General features: G+C 41.1%; 1 protein-coding gene across 7 annotated transcripts in view; it reads left to right on the forward strand.

The window, feature by feature from the left end:
• Positions 1-9,747, forward strand: part of LOC100548490 (pituitary adenylate cyclase-activating polypeptide type I receptor) — a 128,367-nt gene that overhangs the window by 43,675 nt on the left and 74,945 nt on the right. The gene's annotated exons all lie outside the window — the stretch shown is intronic.

Consider the following 9,747-nt stretch of genomic DNA (forward strand, 5'->3'; position numbering starts at 1 on the left):
CTTCCCTTTTTTTTAAAATTTTGACACTGAAAAATTGTCTCTTGTTTAAATATGCAAAAAGTTTCCCAGTCTGAAATGTCTGCGCATTGCAGTCAGCTGCAAACAGCTCAGCTGAAGCATCTGTTATCCTTGGAGAAAGCCCCTGTGCCACTGTGTTCTGCAGCACGAATGCCCTTGTACCTGCCAGCCGGGATGGCTGCCTTAACGCTTCAGCTGCCTGCTGTGTTTTGTTGGGGCTGAGCACAGCAGGAGAGATGTACCACGAGGATAATGGAACGCATCCAGAATCTGTCCTTATTCACTATGATATCACCTATCTGAGCAAGATTCTATGTAGCGGCAGAGCAGAAAATGCTGGAGCAGAATCTAGGTCATGATAAGACTCTGAAAGTGAGACCTGGGGCTTAGCTGTCAGGATCTGAAATGGATCCAGGTCCTGCGGGTTTCTTTGGAACAAAGTCACTCTTTAAGGGGGAGATCTGTTCTTAGAAGAAGACCATCTCTGTCACCATGTGTTGTCCCTCCTTAAATCAGACCACATCCTGCAGTGATGCAGGAATTTGAGGCTGGATATGCAATCTGGCTCTTTGTGGTTTTTTTTGTTTGATTGGATTTCGAGTAATTTTTGAGGCTTTATTTGGTAATGTATCATATATCAGAATGCCTTGGAACTTGATTGAGGCTCAGCTCACACAGCACAGTCACCAGTGGGATTTTCTAAGCAATACCTCATGAGCAGGACACAAATGATGCATGTATGCAATGGTCAGAGAGCAGCTAGCAAGGCAGAGGCTGAGTGTTGAGATTTTACTGGGGCCAAGACATGGGCCTCTGCTGAGAGTTACTTTGGATATGGATTTCTTTCTTAATGCTATATATGAAAACAGTGTATTTTTCTTTTGTGATATCATTAGCAGGCAGTTGGCGTCCAATATTGTCCTCAGTCACTGCATGTTCTCAAGCAGAGCTTGAGCTGCGTCCATGTCACAAAGCATGAGCCAGCTTCAAAGCCTCATGTTCTCAGGTTTGGAAAGTATAAGTAATAGGATTAAAGGGCAAAAGCCAGATGTCCTGTTGTGAAGTATTATTTGTCTATGTACATGAGTTAATGAGTTGGGTACTTCCATTTAAGAAGGTAAATGCTGCACAACAATTAAAGTGTCTGCTTGCATTCAACAATGTCAGGGTATCTTAAAGCAGGTATCGTGCTTATGCTTACCAACAGCCAGGACAGAATTTTTGCACGTAGAGAAGTTACTATGAATCACAAATTTATTGTACTGTTGTGTCTTTGGAGGGAGTTGTGTTGGTGGAATTGATCACTTCTTCCTTTGGCAATGATTTACCTACCTGGAATACCAGGGGGAATACCACTATTGTGATATTGTTGCATATCAACGGAGAATTCTCTTTTCTGAGATGAGATTGAAATGACGTTTAAACGCCATTTAAACACTATCATTGAATATATTACTAGGTATTCAAATACTGAAGATCAACTATGATCCATGCCCAGTGATGGTGCAGGACTTCTGCTGGCCTGCCTATAGTGAAAACAGAATGCAAAGATAAGAGTATCTGGGATGGGATTTACCAGGACAGTGTCTACAGCTGCACAAGTCACGATGGGCTCTCATTTCTGTTATTAGCAAGAAACAAGTACTGAGTCTGCAAGTTTTTTTCTATAGCCATCAATACTGAGCAGCACAGAGTGTCTAAACCATTAACTAACTGCTAGAGGCACTTCTGATAATTCTCAATAGCATTTATGCAGTTCTAAATCTGGAGTTAAGGCACCAACCATGTAGACAGACAGTCGTAGAGATAGGAACCTTTCTTTATTTGATCACCTAATAAATGTAGAATTGGCCACATATTCTCTGTGGTATAAATCCAGATGGAAGGATTATTGTGGTTAATATCTTTAGAACAGGCACAGTTTCAGAATATTCAAGCCTATGGAAAACTCAGTGGCCATTGTTTCAATGTCATCTTCATCCATCAGGAATATGTTCGTATATCTAGAATTCTTCTTTTCCCACATCCCCTTTTCAAACATTGATTGCAAGATAGTGAAATATTTCATATTGACATCTTTAAGCAGAATAAAAACATTTCTTGCTTCTTAACTGGATTACTTGAATTGCACCCTGTTTTCTCAAAAAATCAGTGCAATGTTTAATGTCTACTTTTTTTTTTTTTTCTGTATCAATGCTAAATGAATTGAAATGCTACCAATACATGACAAAATACAGATATGCCATACTCTTTACAGTCATATTTTGGGAGAGCAGAAGAACAAGACATCTTATGAGCCGCGGCACTGCCAGATATCTTCTTACAGTCACTGCTACACAGTGCCCATAGCCCAAGAAGAACCAAAGCCCCATCTGCAAGTTTCTTCCTCACCTGCTCCTCCGAAATGCCTCTTAAGATGAATCTTTCTCTGAAAAATGGAAATTTATTGCTGGCAGTGTTGTTTTTCTGTCTGTACGGTCTCACTGATCATCATTAGCAAGTTTTTCCTACATGGCCTCTTTTCCTTTCTAATCCCTCTGCTCAGCTCCATACTGGCTCAGCTCGCCGTGTTGATGCTCCAACACACCATTCACTCCTTCCTTTCCTTCATGAATACAAACTTTATTCCCCTCCTTGAGTTTTTATAGAGGACTGGTGGTGAAACACTCCAGAGACCAGAGTGAGAAAGGAGGGTTTGTTGAGAAAGCTAATCTAGGCGAGATCTTTTGTACCAGGTTTTGATTCCCTGTGGGATCTGAGAGTTTTTTGTCATTGGTTTTTCCCCTCACTTTGGCACAATATCTGAACCGACGTCTCTTAGCACTGAAAGGAGAAGGAGGAAAATTGAGAATGAGCTTGAGTACTTCCCGTTATTACCCGTGTTGTTATAAGCTCTTTGCCTCCATTCTTCAGTACTCTCCCCAGTCCCAAAGCCCCTTAGGGGAATATCAGCTGTAGCACGATGCACTTACTGGAACCACCTGTGGGAAGGACTGAAAAGGAGAAATGCGTGTGATAGTTGAGGACAAATAGCTTTAATTTAATTAGTGGATTAATTAAAGCTTTCTCCCCTAGGTAGGGTATATATGTGTGTGTGGAGAAAGTCTTTCCTCAGCCTCCTGTTGCTGTTCTTCACGCATTTCTGTTCCAAGTGTGACTCAGATGGGGTTTCTATTGAGCTTCCTGGGAGCCTGCACAAAACAAATTTCCTGTCTAAGATCTTTTTTCTTTGGGATTTTGTTTGAAGTAATGAAGTATCAATGGACAAATAACATGTAATAACAAAACTTGCCTTGCAAATGAATGTGGCATCCGGCGGTATGACAAATACAGAAATCCCAAATGCTTTTCTGTCTATCGGTGTCCCCTCAGTGAGAGAAGTCTCACGTTAGCACAGGTTCCTTCTGCCTTCACACAGTGAAATTCATCATGAGTTTTCTTCAATCTGATAAACCATTCATCTACTTGACAGCTTTGTCTCTGCACACTGTACACAGATGCTGCGGAAATCAGATTAAAGTCAAGTGTTCTGGAATTAATAACAAAACCATAACCTGTAGATTTAAGGGATTGGTTATCCCTTTCTATCTTCAAAAACTTCCAGGTTTTGGCTACTTAATACATGAAAGATGTCAGTCAACTGGAATGAGTTCAGAGGAGAGCCATCCAAATGGCCTGTGAGGAAAGGATGAGGAAAACAGCCTTGTGTAGGCTGCTGGGGATACCTAGTAGGAGCTTTACAATAACTATGAGGAAGTCATCCAGAAGATGGAGCCAGGTTTTTCATCACTATGTGTGCCATGTCAAGACTATGGGCATAATAGAAAGTATTACTGTTTTACCTTGAGGTCAGGTGAGCATTAGTGTAAGTTGCATAGAGAGGTTTTGCAGTCTCCAGGTTTTCAGCTGGAAAAAAGGAAAAAGGATTAAAACTCTCCAAGACACTTTGATCCCATTACTCTTGAATACTTTTGAAGATAAGTGGAAATTGTGATGTTGTCAGGAGACTACCAAGTTTTCAAGACTTCGACGTTTTTTAACTTTGGAGAGGAAAAACTTAGGAACAGTGGAAGAAATCCAACTTAAATAATATAATAACAATCAGAAATTATTATCAATCTTTAGTTTCACTTCAAGCATGTTGTGTCTAGAAGGATTTCTAAACACTTCTCCAATGAGTGGTTCCATCCATTCAGTACAAGGCTTCAAGAAACATAAATTAGTACTGCTGGCCATTAGAGATAGGATGAAGATACACTTTGGTTTAACTCAAGGTGTTGCTTCCTTTGGAATTTGCCAGCTATGCTGATAATGTCTCATCTTGCTTAAAGAAAGGTTTATCAACTAACCCACCTACTGGATAGAAAACCGGTTAAGACAAACTCAGAAATGGATTTTCCTGATGTGGCATAATACGCTTAAAGCTACCAATGTTAGAAGGTAACCATATCTTAAATTCATGTAAGCCCGTTTGAAAGAGATCAGTGTTCTGTTCTGGTAGTTTGCACTGTTGGATTCTTGTTGTTACTTAAAGCACTGTACAGTTCCTTGTTCCTTGGTTTGAATAAGTTTTTAATCATTTTGCCCTCTCACTTAGTCTGAAGTGTTTCGAAATGAACAGTAGTTTGCATAATGTTTACCCAGGCAGACAAAAACACAACCAAGTAACAACATAAGGTTTTCCTGGAGACAACAACTTACTCAACTGCCAAGCCAATGCTGGTAGTTGATCAAGTAAATCAGTTCTGAAAAAAAAAAAAAACCACAGGTAATCAGAGCATCTTCTCAAAGACCTCTACTTTTAACTGTGTTTTTCAAGTCTTGGCCCTGATTTGACCAGGAACATTTGCTAGGAATAGGGAGTAAATCTAATGATATTGTTTCTATTGCAAAGTAAGCAATTAAAAAAAAAAACTTTTTTTTTTCTTTTTTCCTTTCTGAAATGCTCAGGAGTAATATATATAATATCATATATATATAATCTATCATTTTTTGAGCTAACATTAAAGCGTAGAGTCATAGTAAAATTGTCACCAAGTACAGTTCAGTACAAAGCAAATGATCTTATAAATGTAGTGGATTAAACATCTTGCTTGCATTACTTTGCATCAGCTCGATGTTGATGTTAAAGACTTTACGTGAGAGATTTAGTGAAGTAGCAATAGCGATGGTTTGTTTGCTTTTCCTCAACCTCTGTTTTTACTCTTCTCTTTATTTCATGGTGCTTCATATGACACATCTGGAATGGTACGAAAATATTCTCAAACACATAATTTAAAAAAAGGGTCAGGTATTTACAGGCAGAAAATGGAAAGAAAAGTTCATGCTGCTGAATCATTGTATTTGATCAAGCCTTTGTAAAAATGAAGATGCCAAGGGAATTGCACAGTTCATTATCACTTCCTTATTATTACTTCAGAACATCTTGCCTGACCCTGGAGTATCTCAGGAACACTGCTGACTTTTCTCACTCCTGTGGTTCCACTGAGTTAACTTGTAGAGGGAAATGATGTTTTAAAACAAATATGAATGTTCTTATGGAGAGTAAAATAAGCAGAATTCTTTTTTGAATGTCTGTATGTGGTCAAAGACAGCTCAGGTTTTTTGATTAGACTTACTGCTCAGCAGTAGGATGATCCAAATGAGTTTGGATTACTCTGGGACATCTTTCACTGCTCTTTTTTTTTTCTTTTTCTTTTTTTTCAGATCTTTCCTTATGAAGAAAGGTTGAGGGAACTGGGCTTGTTTAGTTTAGAAAAGAGGAAGCTCTAGGAAGACCTCATTGTGGCCTTCCAGTATCTGAGGGGAGTGTATAAACAGGAGGAATGGCTGTTTGTGAGGGTGGATGGTGGTATGACAAGGGGGAATGGTTTTAAACTGAGACAGGGGGAGGTTTAGGTTGGATGTGAGGAGGAAGTTTTTCAGCCAGAGGGTGGTGAGGCAGTGGAACAGGTTGCCCAATGAGGTTGTGGAAGCCCCATCCCTGCAGGCATTCAAGGCCAGGCTGGATGTGGCTCTGGGCAGCCTGGGCTGCTGGTTGGTGACCTGCACACAGCAGGGGGTTGGAACTGGATGAGCACTGTGCTCCTTTGCAACCCAGGCCATTCCATGATTCTATGATTCTATGATTCCAGCCACCCAAAAACCTTTGTCATGCACAAGTTTTTATCAGTGAATATGAATGTGGCACAAGGATTGCGTTCCCTTTCATAAAGAATGTCCTGTCATGTCTCTGAGAAGATGCTCATGTACTTGATATATAACTTAGAAAAAGAGTCAAATGCTGAAGTGTAAAAGCCTTTTTCCATTATATGTGCATTACAGGGTCCAAAATATCCTGACAAAGGGCAAACATAAAATCCAGTGCTGACAGCAGCAACTGAAGGTGAAGTGAGATACCCTGAGGCATGTTAAATGGTCTAGACATCTGTACTGAGTCTTCTAACTTCCTCCCCTTGGTTATAGCCATATGTCAAATAGTGTCATACATGCAAGGACAGCTGCCTAAGCATGGTGCTCGGTTTATGTTTATATGTCCTGTTCCTCGATGCCTGTGGTTAGGAAACATCTTCCTAATGCAGTCCAGTGCTGCTCTCTTGGAGCTGTCTACTCTCAGCCAGGCTTTGTGCTGCTTGGATGTGTTTTCAGGACTATTCTCTCCCCATTTGCAGGTTTACAGGAGATGAGGGCCCAGGAAGCAATGCCACTGACAGTCACTTATACGTGCTGGGAAGAGATGAAGGGTTATTACAGTGCTCTGTAGATAGATCTTTATGCACCAAATTGAGCAGCCTACCATGTCGCCTTTGCAATACAGAAATCGTGTGGAGAGGAAGAAGTTGCTCACAAATTTATCTTCACCTCTCTTGTTCCCAGTGTTTGGTGTTCTTGAATTGAAAGAAGGAGAGCATCTCCTGCTGAAAGAAGCTGTCTACACCTATTTATTACCATTAAAAAGTGTATGCTAGCCTTCTGATCTGCATAATGCCTTCTACATGGTTACTTCCCTGGAGCATCCACATGTTGAGGAATGCCTTGCTTGAGCAGTTGGCTCTAAACAGTTGTTAATCTGATCTATGCATGTAGCTAGGTCAGGTCTGGATGTGGCAGAGGTGTGCAGCTCAGGCTTGTGCACTAGTAGTGGCTTTTGTAACAGAAAAGTTCCCATTAGAGCAGCATCTTCAGATGTGAGAGAGTATAGTTATGCTGTTACACGATAACATGAGTTATTAAAATTATTGTCATGCCAAGGGATCAGCCATAACTCATAGGCTGATTTCTGTGGCGACTGCTCTAATAAGAATAAAAGAGGAATAAATGAAAGCTGTCGACGTATTGCACATCTACAGAGACTTCAAGTGGTGGTTTCGTACTGATGGTCAGATTTACTCCACCACACCGATGTCTTCACCTCCTCACAGCAATGGGGAAAAAATGCAGTGAAAAAAAGCTCATGAGTTGAGGTAAGGACAGGGAGATCACTCACCAATTACCTTCAAGGGCGATACAGGCTCAGTGCAGGAAGAGTAATGTAATTTATTTAGATTAGAGCAGTGAGAAATAGAAGAACTAAAAATCTATTGAAAATATATTCCTTTTCAAAACTGATGTGAGTCAATCTCCTCCACTTCATTGAGAGTAATATATATTTTTTAAATTTAAATGTGAACTTCCTGCGTTTTCCACCTCGTTTCTTGATTTTTCTGGTACGTATCAAAATATTTCTTAACAGCACGTGTCACTGATATCTTCTGGGAAGCAGCCACCAGACTGCCTACAACGAGTTCAGGAAATCGTAAATGTCCTTGAGGCAAAAGAATTGACATCGTGAGGCCATGAAGTTCGAGCATATGCTGCCATTTCGGCTGTGCTCTGCTGTTCAGTTCTTAAAGACTGGCTTGACAGATGAAAGGCATAAACTCTGCCAGTACATAGTGAGTGGAGACACGTGAAACATACGGATCCTTTCAGGAAAACATGATAACCTCAAAGCATCTCTGCCTTCAATAAAGAAATGTTTTGTTATAAGCGATCCAAACGTGGCTTCTTTTTCTCTGAAAAGACACTGCTAATTAGCAGAGATGACAGGCAGCTCTTATTCTCTCACTGAGGCTGCTCTTTTCTCCTTCTCTTTGTTTTCTGTCTTAGTTTCATTGTTCCTTGATAACTTCTTTAATGTCTGTTAGAATCACGGAATTAAAAGACCTTAAAGATCATCAAGTCCAACCACAACCAAACCATACTAGTCTAACCATATCCACAACATTTAAACACATCCAGGGCTGGTTACTCAACAGTCTCCCTGGGGATCCTATTCCGGTGCTTAACAAGCCTTTCTGTGAAGAAGTTTTTCCTCGTATCCAACCTAAACCTCCCCTGGTGCAACTTGAGGCCATTTCCCCTCGTCCTGTCACCTGTCAGCAGTGAGCAGAGACCAGCCCCCTCTGCTGCAATCACCTTTCAGGTATTTGAAGAGAACATAAGGTCTCCCCTCAGCCTCCTCTTCCTCAGACCGAACAGCCCCAGGTCCTTCAGTCTCTCCTCATAGGCCATATTCTCCAAGCCCTTCCTCAGCCTTGTTGCCCTTCTTTGGACCTGCTCCAGCACCTCCGTGTCCTTTCTGTACTGAGGTGCCCAAAACTGGACACAGCACTCGAGGGGAGGCCTCACCAGTGCCGAGTACAGGGCAGGATGACTTTCCTGGTCCTGCTCACCACTCCATTCCTGATCCAAGCCAGGATGCCATTGGCCTTCTTGGCCACCTGGGCACACTGCTGGCTCGTATTCAGCCCACTGTCCATCAGTACACTGAGGTCCCTTCTGACTTAAGAAGATGCAAAAAATTGAAGGGTAAATCACACTCTTCTGTCCTTTGATTATAGAATGAATTAAATCTTCTTAAAGGACCCATAGGCCAGAAGTTGGGCATGGTGGATTTCTAATGTTTTGTATCCTTTGGTGGGCTTTGAATCCATCCATCCATTGATATGTTGTGAACTCCAGTGAACATTCAGCATCGATGATGCAAAGCTTCAGAGAATTCTGCAGCTTAACAATAAGCGTATGAAGACATTTCTTACTGTTTCTGTGTATTCTGCCTCTGCAGATTTGGCAATTAGAAAATTAAAGCTTTTATAATCTGTACATGCCGAAGTGTATAGGAAATGTGAAGTTCTTATATTGACACAGCTCTCAGACACTCCTTTCAGACATAGACAGCTGTGTGACTGAGGAAATTTCCCTATCTTTGGTGAGGTTCAGGGGATGATGTAGTAAAAACTGTTATGTTCTTGAGAGATAGTAGAAGTCTGTGACAGGATATATTTTCCAGGCCCTTGGGAGCCCTTAAAACAGAAAGTGTTTTGTTTTGAAGAAAAACAACTCTAATATGGTCGTGCTTGGTGTGTCCCATGGGACAGAGGGCTTAAATTTATTACTAGGACCTTGGAGATGGAACTGTGTAGCAATAGCAGTTCCTTTCAGTGGTGAGGAAGGCTTGCCATTACAGGTTCATTATGACATCCTCTCTTTGAGGTAGGGTTGGTAACTGTTACAATGCCAAAAGTCTGCAAGTGGGTCCCTGCCTCTTTGCATACAGAAGAGAGCAACCAAGTATAACCATACTTGGGTTATGTATGCTGTGGGATGTGTTGTATGCATGTATTAGAATCATAGAATCATAGAATGGCCTGGGTTGGAAGGGACCTCAAGAATCATGAAGCTCCAACC

This window comes from Meleagris gallopavo, chromosome 6, assembly GCF_000146605.3.
Source record: "Meleagris gallopavo isolate NT-WF06-2002-E0010 breed Aviagen turkey brand Nicholas breeding stock chromosome 6, Turkey_5.1, whole genome shotgun sequence".
Taxonomy (NCBI): domain Eukaryota; kingdom Metazoa; phylum Chordata; class Aves; order Galliformes; family Phasianidae; genus Meleagris; species Meleagris gallopavo.